A 15,235-nucleotide genomic window follows, 5' to 3' on the forward strand; every position below is an offset into this window, starting at 1 on the left:
GTTTGCATGTATATGCTGTAGCGGAGGCTGTTGCACTAACCTGTTTGTGAAGATTTAGTGAAGAGTCAAGGTAAAGACCAACGGTTTTTACCTCCTTGGCAACTTTGATGTTGTTCCCATCAATGCAAAAGGAGCGGCATTGGTCGCTCATTTTATTCATGTTAGTGCGAGTGGCTAGAAGAAGTTCTGTCTTCTCATCATTCAGGCAGAGGCCATGTGTGGCCATCCATGCCTGAATGATGAGGTATGTTTTGTTTACAAGGATGAGGTCTTCGTTCTAGTTACCAGTCAGAGGTATGAGGATCTGGGTGTCATCTGCATAGTTGGTGTAGATGACACCCAATGAATCCAGATCATCAAACAATGGTTTGGTAAAAGCATTGTACATGGTTGGCGAGATACAGGACCCTTGTGGAACTCCATAGGAGATTGGGATCGGGTCCGCTGCGGCTGTGGCAGAGAAGACTTTCATTGATCTATTGTTTAAAAAGGAGTGGATCCATGCTGTTGCTTCTGTTGAGAAGTTTACCGCCGTGTAAAGGTGTTTACACAGAACTTTGTGATCAACAAGATCAAAGGCTGCAGACAAGTCTAGCAGAAGCAAGAGGGCAGATTTACCTTTGTCTTTCAGATCGTCAGTCTGTATCTTTAGGGCAGTCAGGGCTGTTTCAGTGCCGTGTTGGGGCCGGAAGCCTGATTGGCGGAGTCCGAGTAGTTTGTTGGCCTCTAGATCATTTTGTATTTGGTTGTAGGCAGCTTTGTCAATTATCTTTAGTAAGAAGGGGACTGTCGTGATAGGTCTCAAGTTTGTAGGTATATAAGGGTCTAGAGATGTTTTATTTTTAGTACGGATAATATCCATGCATTCTTAAGATTAGTAGGGACAGACCCTGTGCGGAAGGAGGCATTTATCAGTGAGGTGATGAAAAGGGCGAGAACACTTGCTGCTTATTTTATGCTGGAGGCAGGAGAGGCGTCGCCTTGGCAGTTGGACGGTTTGAGTGACAATATGATTTTTTGCACTTCTTGGGGAGACACAGGTGAGAATTTAAAACGCTCAGTAGGCTTCGGTGTAGTAGAACTTGTAGTTCTCAAATTACCTTGGGAGGGGAAGGTTTAGTTTCTTGGAGGCTATTTTGTTTCACGTTTTGCTGGGAGGATTTCATCTTTGTAGGTGGCTGTCATTTTTAGTAAGGTGTCTTTATTGGTTGAGGTGTTTTTTCTTTTCCCCAAATGGATTGGAACTTCCTTTTTTCATTTTTTAGATCTTTAAGCTTAGGAGTGACCCAGGTTTTCAAGTGTGCTTTAGGTTTGCTTTTGTGCATTTTTAAAGTGGCGATGGCATCGAAGGCTGAGGTTATTGTTTGGTTATATAGGTACACAAGATCTGATGAGTCTGCAAGAGGAGGTGGAGGTATAAGCAGTGGTTGGAGGTAGGATTTAAGGTTGTCATGGGTGATATTTTTCTTATTCCTAGTGGGAATAGGCGGGGCTAAGGATAGCTCGCTGGGGGCAGTGGAGCAATCTTGGAGATCAAATGTTAGGAGGAAGTGATCGGTCCATAATTGTGGTTCAATAGAGGTTATGTTAGTAGCACAATTGAGGTCTGCTACCCAGTCTAAGGTGCGTCCTTTATCATGTGTGGGTGAGAGGGCTCTCTGAGTAAGGCCTAGTTCAGATAGAGATTTGGCCATGGTTAGTTCAGCTTGGTCTGTGGAGTCATTAAAGCCTAAGTTAGTCGCCCAGTATGAGGAGTTGCGATGTGGGCTTTGTATTGGTTGATAGCAAGGTATTAATATCTTCTTCGAAGGAGCCTAACGGTTCCGGTGGTCTGTATATCAAATGAATAGTTAAGGTGCGTGATGCGGTTAGTGGAAGCTTGATAGTCAGTGATTCACAAGATAAGGGGTCATGTGGGACAGCTCTTGGACCTGATGAAGGTGGTGCCGCCGCCTTTATAGGATTTTCTGTCCAGTCTAATCACTGTGTAGCCGACAGGTGTGGCTGTAGCTAGGGATTGTCCTGCTGCAGCGTGTAGCCAAGTCTGAGTGATTGCTAGGAAATCGTTTCTTTTCAATTAAGTCGGCAATCCCTACTGCGTGGGCTACCAATGATCTGGCATTGATAAGGGATCCAATGATGGTGACAGCGCTCTTGCTATGAGCAGTTGGGTTTAGGGTGCACTGGGTTATTTTAGTTTTAGTGGTACATTTTGGAGTGTTTTCGCAACCTTTATTGGTTTAAGTAATGGAATGGTAGTGATAATGGAGGCATGGGGGCCATTGTAATCTTTGCCTAGTCTGCAGCCAAGCGTGGCATTTCTGAATATAGTAGGGCATGGGCATAAAATGGTAGGTGTTGAGTACGTTTCCAAGGCTAGGGAGTGAAGTGGTACCTTGATGGGGGGGCGTGGCGTACATTAAATTAAATGGAGCACAGAAGGGAGTAGGTTTAATTCTACATATGAGATTCAAGGGTGGGAGGAAGATGGTAGGTTTAATGTCGCAGTTGGTAATATAGGGAGGTGCCATAGCCACTGTATTCATGTTTGTCAGGGGTGGTCAGTGTAATTAAGGGCTTGGTGGTGCGGGCATTTAGCAGACAGCACACTATGCAAGGCAGTGTGAAGTAAGACAATATAGTAGAGCCGTGAGACATGCATGATTATAAATCCCAATGGCTCAAGCAAAATAAAGCATTCAACACTAGAAGTTGCAGGTTATTATAGGAGATATAAGGCATATTACATTTCAAACAGCGAGAGTATGGGTGGAAAAGGTTGTTGATGATGCTGAAGGGCGCACTTTTACTCTTGTGGTGTCTCAATCTTGTGAACAGCTAATCTAGGTAAGCACAAGCCTCTGAGGCTTACTGGTAGTGCAAAATCGGCTTATATTGATCTGTGGGCAGATAAATAGATAGTAAAATGCTATCGACAGTACTATATAACAGATAGTTTAGATATTGGATGATCAAAGGAGTCGACAACAAGGGGCTGTATAGCATATATAGCACGCATATTAGCAAAGATTAAGTAACGCGGTAACAGGCAAGATGACTGTTGTGTACACAAACAAAGTTTGCAGGCAGTGTAATGGCATACACAATGATGGTACACGCGTACGCTTGCCTGGGGCGTAACAAATCTGATGTGCAATGTTAAACTGGGACACTTTTGAAGTTCATGAGTAGGACATGATAAAAAAGAACGTGAAAGCATGTTAGCAAGGGAGTCCGTGGCGTCCCGTGGCAAACGGGGGTAAACAGGGCCTTTTGCTGGCCTTCTGCTGTTGCCGGCATTTCCGCCTGCCAGCGGAACTGGAACGCTGATGAATACCTCAGTAACTAAGCAACAAGGTGAAGCCAGCCCCATTCTGGCGCTGCGTCGTGCAGGACATTTTAGGAGCAGGCAAGTAATGCTGTGGCGAGGAACAAAGGCACAACTCCGCGTACAGGGAGCTAATTGTGCAGAGTAAAGGCAAACAAAGTTATAAAATTGATCAGGGGACTCAGATTATGTGAAGCCTCACCCCAGTTGAGTGCAGCACAGCAATCTCATGTTCAGAGCTGGAATGGCTACGAGTGGCGGCGGTCTCGCAGCGGATGCCACGCGGTTTCAGTGAAGATGGTGGTGGCTCCCAGAGTGGGAGGGTGGGGGCTCCTGTCCTCTCCACCTCTCGGTCACAGTGATTCTGTGTGGGACAGGGGCAAACAGGGCCTTTTGCTGGCCTTCTGCTGCCGCCGGCGTTTCCGCCTGCCGGTGTAACTGGAACGCTGTTGAATGCCTCAGTAACTGAGCAACAAGGCAAAGCCAGCCTTGTTCTGGCGCTAAGTTGCGCCCGACATCTTAGGAGCAGGCAAGTAATACTATGGCGAGGAACAAAGGCACCACTCTGCGTACAGGGAGAGGGGGGCGGGGGGTTCTGTGTGTGTGTGTGTGTGTGTGTTTGTGTGTTTGTGTGTGTGTGTGTGTGTGTGTGTGTGTGTGTGTGTGTGTGTGTTGACTACTCCTGCAACATTGCATCTCTCCAGTCCTCTTCCCAGTACTTGGGGAATTAAGGGTCTTGAAGTCCCTAATGACAAAGTTAGGTTTCTGAGCTTGACTTTCACTTTTCAAAACACGTTTGTTCTTCACAATATTCTTTAAAGGAATTTCATAAGCATTAATCACCAAACTTGATTGACAAGGGATAGGCAGTGCTATTATTCATTGACTTTCGTTCACTGTACCTTTGGGTGTCAAAGAGGTCTTTCGCTATATAGGTCTCCCACATTTTAGAAGGGTTTTTATTTCTCCCAAAACTTACGAGGTTGTGATTGTTTTCACTCCTATCTATATGTATATCCTGTGGCACAGCAAGATGGTTATTACAACAAGCCATTAAATACTTTGGCATTGCAGAACCACCTCCCTAGAGGAAAATGAACACTGTCTCATCCCACAGATTCCTCTCAGTCCCCTGGGCCTTTTCTCCTCCCAGGTGATACTTCCACAGAACGCCACCCCCAAGGTCAGGATCACAAAAAGTCTGCCTTTCGCTGGCCACCTGGGAGGAAACTTTAGGCAGGGAATTAGTGAGGAGCCCGTAGGATTCATCATAGTAGACAAAGGTACTGACGTACCCTCTAGACCTACAGCATTAACAATTGCATCAGAATGCTTTCTTCATGAAAACTCAGAAGCTTTCAGTGGGGCGTGATGCTCCAGTGTCAACCAAACATTAAATCTTTTGACCAGCAATAACACCATGAAAATATGGGACAGGATCGATTAATATCAGTGGTGCAACAAGTTCTGAGACCCCTTGGCAAACCCAACCATCGATCTGGAGTGGTGGAGGCGGAGGCTGGGACCTTGTCATTCTGCTTGGCGCGATTGGCTGTCTGCCACGACCATCATACTGAGGCTGATGTGGCCATTCTGCTTCCCAGTGTCCAAACTTTTTGCAATAATTTCACAGATCGCTATACCTATTCTTGTAATACCTGTCATTAGTTTGCCCCGATTCATATGATGGGGGTGCTCCTCTCTCTCCTAGTTCTCACCCTCCTGGCGTGGGGTGAAACCCTCCCCGTCCCTGGGGCGGTTGTAAACTCTTTATCTGCAATGCCGTAGGTTTGGCTTCAGTAGTTGATCTTTCAACCTTTTCATGAAAGTGTTGTGCAGCTAATAAAACCTCTACCAAACCCTTTCCTTACCATCGTATTAGTATTGCTTTAATTCCCTCTGATACCTTAGGTTGCAAACTGAGCCACCACGGCTTGAGGTGCTATCGGAGCTGCATCAACAGTCCCAGAATATTCTTCAAAACATTGTTTCAAACGCTCGAGATATTCTGCAGGATTTTCACCCTTGGCTTGCTTCCATGTCTTAAGATTAGACCAATCAGTCTTTCGAGGACACATTTCAGTAATAGCCTGTACCAACCTACTAGTAAAGGTTTTTGTATCCCTAGCATTGGAAGGTTCGTCAGATGGCCAGTCAGCATGCACTCTCAGCTGGTAACAGTATCTGTGGGCAGCACTGCTTGCAACAATTGATTCAAGTCAACAGATGTGGCGTGGTAACAATGTTATAACCTGGAGCTCTTCGTGGAGTTTAACAGGTTATTCTCGTATCTTTGGGAATCTCTGAACAATATTAAACACAACAGTAGCACTCCAGGGGGCATGTACAGTAACCAAAGTATCACCTCCTCCAGGTAACTTCCTAAGCGTGAATGCACCAGCATTAGTATTGGGCATTACATTCGGGAACCCTTCAAATATGGCTGGGAAATGCGAAACAAGTTTGCAGATCTGAGCTTTTAGTTCAGGGGTAAACGGACCGACCATAGGGTTAATTGGGTTAGGCTGGTGATAGGTTGTCTATTGGGTAGAGTCTGGGCTAGCCGGTTGATGATCAGGTACACCTTTTACATTTGCAGAGTTATAAGTGTCAAGGATATCATCAGGACCGTCCTTTAACAGGGGCTCCCCTTGAATTACAGGATATATTCATTTGTACTTGGCTTTGAGTCAGTACCTGCCGGTTAGAATACTCTTATCAGGGACTTTACTTGCTCCTGGAGCTTTTCTTGAGTCTCTTTTAGTACCAGAGTTATGGGCTCAGTCTGTCTTAGTATCTACGGTATACCAATATAGATAGTACACATGCACCTTGCTTCTATAATGCCTTACGTAGGCTTGTTATCTTCTCTTCTAAGTCAAATGTGCCTTCCAGCAGAAAATGTCTAGTGAACTCACTCTGTGTAGATTCATGCCATAAATCCAGGTACTTAAGTGTGCAGGACTTCCTCTGGGAGGAAGTGGCACTTGTCTAGTCTGCCCTGATCCCATTTTCACAGGGATAAGACACAAGACATGGTATGGCTTACTACAGATCCAGGTCCATTCCTAACATTGTCTGCCGTGGGACTCTTGTGTTCTGTGGCTGACTGAGTGGGTACGGCTCATAGCTGACCGCTGTCACGTCTATCCGGAGGCTTGGGTATCACCACCTGACCTCTGTTCTTCCCCCATACAGAAATTTCAGTGACACCTGCAGGTGTTGGTCAGATTCAGTTGGCTGCTGGTTCACAGCCTATAGCCCCAATTATGCTACCCACAGTACAGATTGGTATTTCAAAGACTTTGGTAGGTGAGAGTCAAAAACAAGATGCATAATTAGTAGCAAGAAATCCTGTTACTAGGATCGAGACTGTGAAAAATAATCCAGGGTCGCAACTGAGTTGCACATTGAGTGTTTTTAAGTGTCAAGGTACAGGTTAAGACCGGACAATTCATGGGAGCCTCATCAAAAATATTTTCTTCGCATGCATACATAGCAGATCCATCCAAATCCCTGATCAATACTACATTACTCTGACTGGCGCAGCAGTCTCATGTCCTCTTAAGTCAGTAGGGAGCATGGATGCACTGCTTTTACTTTTTATTTTCAAATGGGTGCTTTCCCTCCTGGATTCTTAGATTATCACAACAGATTTTTAGATTTCTTTAACCAGAGACAAACATTTACCCTGACCATTTCAGACAATGTAGCCCACTTTTGCTGACCTACATTTTCACCAAATGTGTTTAACCACTTTCTTTGCCACAAAATGCAGATGGTAAGTTGGAGTAAGGTGTATTGAAGCAGGGGTTGGCGATTGTGTGTAATAGGGGCTGCAGGGGGTCTTTCCTTAGCATTTCTGCAGCAAGAAAAGTGGTAAAAGTAGTAAAAAGAAAGTCAATGAAAGTGTAGGTCGGTAAAAGAAATGCAGTTATGGTTCATAGAACCTGACGATACACTGATGCAATTACCTGTGTTGACCAACCCACGATTTTCAGTTGGTTCTTTTATCACATCTGCTTTGTTCACCTTCCCGAGTCTCTGAGCTGCTCTCCCCTTTGATTCTATGATCTCTCCTGGGCCCATGGGGATTACCAGGAGGTTTGCTGGCAGCCCTTAAACCTGGCCACAGTGCAGCGGTAATCCAACATCGCAGGCACCAAACTTGTCGTGGAAAAATGACTCGCTGACTATCCTGGTGGATTGGTGAGAACCTCTCTTCCCTCCAAGCACCGTTCTTGTACCCAAAAGAACACATGAATTTCAATGGAAGAGGAGGTCCAGACAGGGAAAGTAATCATGCAGAAATACATTATGACTTCAATCTCCTAAAGCTGCTTTTCCTAGGAAAGCGGGAGCCTAAAACATGCTTACATCTGCCAAAAGGGAAACTCATTGGAAGCAAGAGATGTGGAGGCTAGCATAGCTACAGACTAAGCAAAGAGCATTCATTTCAAAGACCTGCACAGTAAAGCCTTGTCTCGCAGAAGCAAGAAACCTTTGCTTAAACAAAGCAGTTTGTAGTGCCTACTTGATATTATAATGCATCAGTATACTAGAGGAGTACATAAAATCTTCAATTCAGACTTTTCCCCCTAATACTACACAATCAAGAGATTTACTCTGGGATGTGTGATAGAGAAAAGCGGACTTCAGTCCTGAGCATTGAGTCAAGGTGACATTGGCAAAGTTCAAGAGAAGGATTTCATATTTACTAGTGTTGGATACAGACATGTGCTGTGTTCTAGTCTTCAGTATTAGGGGCACCATGAAATGAGGTACTGCAACCTCTAAAGGTGAGCCTAGTGCAATGTTTTGCATTGTGTGATCACTAATGCAGCAGCTGCCATGGATCTTAGATATTTTGGCATACCCGCAGCAACTGGATCCAACTCTTTGCTCTAGTAAGCAATGGGCTTGTGGTGTATGCTATGTTTCTGTGCCAGCATGGCTAAAGGAAGTCATTCCTCTCTTGACAATATAGGATAAAACTCTTCCTGTAGTCTAGAAGTCCCAATGCTGGTGAGTTAACCAAACTATTCATTATCTTGACAAATGCCAGTTCAGATCCAGAATCACATAACTAACCAGTTCCAGGTGAAATATGGCAGTGTTGGTGTATTTCCGGGTCTCCACCTCTGACAATTTCTGCCACAGATGAACAGCTCATTGTAAGGACCAGTTCACAGCTGTGAAATCTGTTGGCATTGAGCTGATGGTCTTGCCCAGTACCCTGAGGCTGGCCGAATCTCCAAAGTCAGCACGTTTAGTGCATTTGCACAGTCCGATTAAAATTTAGAGAAAATAAATAGGTAGGAGGTGCTGCATTGTCAAAGTGCTACAAAATAAAAGTTCCCTCTTCCTTGTTTTCCTTTGTCAAGGATGTGCTCCCCGGACATTAAGTAGAGTTCCTGAAGGCAGAGCTGGTCATGACATTTTTTTTAACGCCAGTAGTGCATTTCCAGCCAGCTTCAATTAAGTCCTTATCTCTCGGAAGGCTGCTTTGAAAAAACACTGGACGACACTTTTATTAGACATTTTGATGGTAAGGCCTGATAAAGCTAACTCACAGATCGCAGGAAATTGTGTTTTGGTCAGGAAGTGGGTAGGAATGGCCATAGGGAATAACATGACAATGGGTAGGTAAATAACCAAACACCTACAAGCTTTTTGTCCGTGCTCTGCCTAGATGTACTCTAATGCAATAGTTTCAGCTTATAGATGGTGCTCTAGCACCATCGAATAGCCAAAACCAAAAAATAGGTTGCCCCCCCCCAACTTTATGAAATTCCCTGACAAAACCTACAGGAAATCTTTTCAGCGCTTTTGTTTTCACCTCAGTCCTACTTTTGATTTTGGGCAAAGAATGGGTCTTCTATGTTGCTTGCATTTACCGGCTATGTAACCAGCTGGATACGGTGGGACCTTTGGAAAACTTACTATTGTATTGTCCTATATTACCTGCACAAAGACTAGCTTTTAAAAAAAATGTTTACAGAATTTCGTTTACAAGACTACTTTTCTTTCTCCTATGAGTTTGTGGAATCTAACTGTTGGAGGTGAACACATGTCCCTTAATTTAGCTATAGTTAGATTCATGTATACATTGTTTGCATCTAAAATTACCTTTTTTGTGAAGCTAGTTATTTTTTTTAGATCTTCGGTGCTGTTTTTTTGGGTTTAGTTTTATCCATATGTTTATTTGTAATTTTAATATTGTTATACCGGTTATGTTTGTGTATGATTTTTTTTTTTTACCCTAACACAAAAAGTCACTATGTAACATGCAGCCTTGCATGTCCTATTGCTGCCAGCATTTGTGAAGTACATCCTGAAATGCCACAGTAATCCCCATACTCCTATGTCCCATCAGCTTTACTCCATACTGATGGGCCATTTTGTCCTTTTTATTTTTATGTGAGGGCTGGTGCATGTGTGGCCTTAACTTCCTATTCCAGTGCCCCGCTGAGCCTTGACTTCAGCCCTTTTATCCCTGTGGCCCATTTCTCCCTCCCCGCACCTTTACCTCGTACTGTCAATTATCCCATTTTCCCACAGGCCGCTTTTTCCCTCAGCCTATGCCAGAGCATAAAGGGTTTGCATCATGTTTATCCTGCAGGGTCAGTACATGTTAGCACCTATGCCAATGGATACCAGGCATAGGTCAGTGCTAAGTGAACCCTTGAGCAGGGATCCTTTTGCACTTAGAGTGGAATGAGCAACACATACTTGTTGCCATCCATGATCTCTCTTCCTCCTACGACTTCCATATTCGTTGTGTGCATCCGTGGTTAGGGAGCCCTTCGTAACCACCAGTGTCTATTGACTCATGGAGACAAAACCTGTTTACAGGCTGGCATGCCTTCCTCAGCCAAAACCATGACAATCCTCAGAAGACACATTTTTCACTAAATTCTAAACATTGATGCACTCAGAGTCAATGAAAAATGTATTTTAAAGATCTTTTCAGGACTGCAAATCCAGACAATCAGATCGTTCTCCCATTATCCAGTGACAAAGACAGCAAAGAACTGCTGGTAGCGGTTTCTTATCCCATTCCTCTTTCTCCTCAAGGGCATCTTCGACACCACTGATTAAATCTTCAAAGTGATGGTTAGGATTGGTCACATGGCGCTCCAGTGGGGCGGGTATTTCTACGATCTAGAATCATGGAGGATGCGTGGGTCTTTTCAGTCGCTTACAAAGTTTTGCCTTCCTCTTTCTCCTATTCATTTCCACCCCCTCTTTCCCAGAATGCATCCCCAGCTCTACAGAAAGACGTAGAGAAACATCCTTTAATTGAAGCAATGGAGAAATGTCCACCAGCAGAGACGGGTTAGAGATTGTATTCTCTCCACTTTACAGTGCCCAAACCCAACCAGGCTGCCCTGCACACATTGATAGGCCTGTCAGATTTCAACCTTCAACTTGTACAATATTTTAATCAGCCGACATCTGATTCAGGGGAATCTGCTTTCCAACCCTAAATCAAACAGGCGCCATTTTCTATTAATCTGAGAAAGGTATTTTTTATGAACCAATTGAAAATATAAGTTAATTACACATTTTCATCATTCTCAATGAAATCCCAATGTCTTAGTTTACTTCAATGGTCAATTGAATTATTACTGTTGCATTAAGCTTGAATGTAGACCAAATGTACATTTGGTTTACTGTGAACCCACATCCACCATGCGTTGAAAAATGTATGAGGGTTCAGGAAAAAGCTTTAATTTGATAAAAAACAAAATTAAATCAGAACACCCATGCCTATCTAAGTCTCTTTATTTGAAATAAACACCTCCTCTTTACCCGATGGAAGTAATCATCTCAAACAGCATTTTTGTAAACTCAATTTAAAAAAACAGGCTACTTGATACTCCTTCTGCATGTAAATCGCTTGCATGTTTACCTGTATGTTTGTCGAATTCCCCTCAACTGTGTTTCTACTTTATTAATGTGTAAAAGTGTACATTAGTCATTGATGGTGTTACAGGGAATGACATCAATTACATGTTTTTCTAGGTATGTACAAAGTGAGATGACTTCCATTCTGTGATTGCCCATTGCACAGAGGATGAGTCGGGCATCTCCCAAAATACACAGCATCAGAACTATCATCTAATTTGCAAAAATATCTACATTCATCTAATTTGCATAACTGAACAATTATTTTTAAAAAAACATTTTACATTCAGCTAATACTTTTTTAAAAAGAAATTGTTAATGGGAGTCATTATCAGAAGGTTATTTGAAATAGGCAGTCACAGGCCATTTGTTGACCCAGTCGTGTCCTCTTCAGTGATTCTACCATCTGCCTGTCCCATGTGTCAGACTCCGGATCTCTGAAGGTGGGACTTGCTGCCTTCTGGAAGGACTTGACTAGACTTGATTAGAAGGTCTGATTACTTGGGGGAAGACTGATGCAGCCCACCTCTGAGAGAATAATGCTTATATTTGTAGGGCATTGTTGGTGGGACCCATGACGGGTGGAAGCTGGTAATGAGCAGCATTTTCTTTTACTGAGAATGAAGCAAACGCGTGGTCCTTTGATTCAGGCAGCGTCAAGGTTTTATAGCCCATCCTCTGGACCCTGAATTTAATTTCCTTTGGAAAGCCACACCACTCCTGTAGGTGTTAAGGGAGCAATGCCATTTTGCTGTGTAGGCCATGTTGCGGTTTCATTTACAAACGCAGCCTTTCTTTAACCTATCTTCACACTGTAATTGTCACTTCAAACAGGGCAACATTATAACGTTTTCTTTGCAAGCAATCACCTTTCAAAGGTTTACATTTTCAATATCTGTAGGTTTCATTTTCTAATCATTATTCTTAGTCCTGTAAAGAAATAACAGGAAGAATGGAGGGCAACATTCGATTTTTAATCTGCTTTTTGCAGGCGTTAAAAACCAACCCGCAAAGGGACCAGGGAGCTAATTACGATACCGCAATTTGCGGCACCGTAATTAGCGCCTTTCCCATTCCCATAGAGCCCTATGGGGCAAAAATGGGAATGGGGAGGGCAATGGGGGAAGGGGGAATTACCGCCCCACCAACCTTGGAATCGGACGGTAATTCCCCTTTCCACCAAGGCGGTGCCAATATTTTACCGGCATGGACGAAGGTGCTAATAGCACCTTGGTCCACCGCCATCCGTGTAATGAGGCCCTAAATCTTAGCGGTTGACTCCTATTCAAAGGGAAAATCACAAGAGACCTAAACGTGTACAAAACACAAAATATTAATGGTTGACTCATATTTAAAAGGAAAATCACAAATCACATAAAACTCAAAACAATGCAAGTGATTGAACTGCAGAGGAGTTACTAACGCACCCAATGTACTTTATGTGAGCGTAAAGGATTCAAACTAAAATGTATGATTTACACTAAAGCCACGGGATATCCCCTGGCATCCTCCGGACAAATAAAATATAATAGATACAAAGTGCATGCTACTTACATCATTGACCGGCAAATCAGAGATAATTGGCCTACTTTCAGTCAGTTCTAAATACTTGAAGAAAGATGCAACAGCTAAAATTTCCGAGGTGTTTCTGCCACTTATGCATCGTTGCCAGATATGCATCTCTTGGACCCACTGAATAGAAGGAAACATTTTAGCCAGATAACAAAGCCTTTTTTCCTTCAACTGTCTGCAAAACAAGAAGAGGTATCATCAGTTATTTATAATTATACCACGCTGTGAGAGAATTTCTTTGGTCAACAATAAATTCCATCTAAAGTACAGAAATATTTTCCTGTGATGTCCATCTGGAAAGTTAATGAGATATGGAGCGATCTCGCCCCTCTTTTTGTGTTCATGAGAGAGATGAGACATAGATGTCATTTTTCATGGGTCTTAATCCAATCGTGATCATATAGCTGATTTTTTACCTTAATTGGGTTTTGGATATGGGTGTCTATAGTCAGATTGTTTTGTAAAATTCTCTCCCAGTGGTTCTTAAATTTGTATATTTCACAACAGCTCTCAAATTCATAGTTTCCTGTAAATTCAAATAGAGGGGATCATGAATGGGCAAAAGTAATCTCCTAAACGAAGACAAAAGACACCATTCTACTCGAACGTGGCTAGAAATGAGGCCCAATTCAAACCTTATCACGGCAAGTGGGACACAGGTACGTACCCCTAAAACGCATCGCCATATCTTTGCTTCCCACAAGTTCAACCATTTCGGGGCAACGTCATAGAATAATTCCTGTCCGTAAATAAGTTTAGGAACCACCTTGCCTACAGTAAATTTCAGTACGGGCTGAATGGAGAAGGATTCAAATTTGCGATGTATCGCCAGAGATTGTGAAACCAACGTGGTTGCCTTTTGATTTAACACATTCATTTCATTGACAAAACGTGGCACAGCAGATATTGTGTAGCCAAGTTATGTCATGCGGGGTGCTGATGCAATGACGGTATCTTCCCAAGACCACATCTGTTGACATTTTCTTAGACTTGTTAATATGGCTAATATTCTAGTTATATATATAGCCCAATATTTGGAATATTTCGAAGGTTTGCATGTTGTTTTTAATCTATTGAGTGCTTCGGTATGCTATGCCCTTTTCATCATAGCTTTAGTCTCCAAGTGGATGCTGTCTGGGGGTTGGGCCTCTTGATATACTGGCACAAAGGAAGAGCCACCCTCCTAGGACAGTAAATCTTTAAGTGTGTTCTTTGCATAAGTCGGAACTACCAACAAGACGTCAATGGTTGCAGCCTACCTCAGACTACAGGCTGTTCATATATATATCCATATTTGGGCAATTGGCGCTTAAGGGGCCCATTGTTGGTGACTGGCAAATCTCCACCTCGAAATCTTGCTCTATCTGGTATATCGCCTAGGCCTCTCCGTAAACTGGTCGAAATCCTCCATGATGATCTCCCAGAACCTGAATTTTATAGAATTTCATTGGACCTCAGCGGTGGACAGGTTGTTTCAGCCGAGAGAGTATTGGACCTGCACCAGACCTGCTCTTTTTCTGCGATCACCCCATATGACCACTTTTTGATTAGAGACTACTGGTATTTAAGGCTTTCTGCATCCTTGCGGTGCCATTAGCGATGGCCAAAATGAGGAGAACAAAGATGGGTTGAGACAGGATTGGTCTTAAGATTCAGATTCTCAGTGTTGCTTCATCTCTGTAACATCAAAGATGAGAACCATTCTGTTTTACTAGTTGAGCTCAACGAATCTAGTGAAGGGTGCTCCTTTCTTTGAGCCCATCCTGCATGCTACCACTACAGCAGGCAACTTCACTCTCAGTTAGGGCGGTGACTCTAAACCATCTGTAGGTGTTCAACCTTTTAATCTCCCTAAGAGAAGCGGGAACATATACATTGCTGGATTTAACCACAATCTTCCTGCAATTCAGCAGCAGATGCTGGGCAGCAGCAGACCACGAATGGGCACTGAAAATTGATGGTCTTGAATTAGATCTTCAGCAAATGGGAGGTTCCCCATGTCTATCTATTTGCAACCACTTGCTACAAGAAATCCCGCTCGCATACCTCAAAAATGACTGGCACCACTCACTGGGAGATGTTCTGGAGATCTCTAGCAACAATATGTTGGGGTTTCCTCCTCTACCACTAATCCATTGTGCATTCCTGAAGCTCGGAAACACAACAAACTGCATTCTAGTATTCATACCCTTTTGGTGGCCACCCAGATCTGATGAGCCTCATGTATCATAAACATATACGTCTGCCAGATCTAAACCTGCTTCATCAAAACAATGGTCTACTATTGGTTATTGCCACCCAATGCATTCAAATATTGGTATAGTCACCATATGCAAAGTGCAGCTTCTGATATCCAGTTGCTACCATATTATGCCAAGTGTAGAGTCAAATAACCCAACGTCTTCCAAATCCAGTTAATGCCCC

This window comes from Ambystoma mexicanum, chromosome 6p (assembly GCF_040938575.1).
Source record: "Ambystoma mexicanum isolate Mex_15411 chromosome 6p, UKY_AmexF1_1, whole genome shotgun sequence".
Taxonomy (NCBI): Eukaryota; Metazoa; Chordata; class Amphibia; order Caudata; family Ambystomatidae; genus Ambystoma; species Ambystoma mexicanum.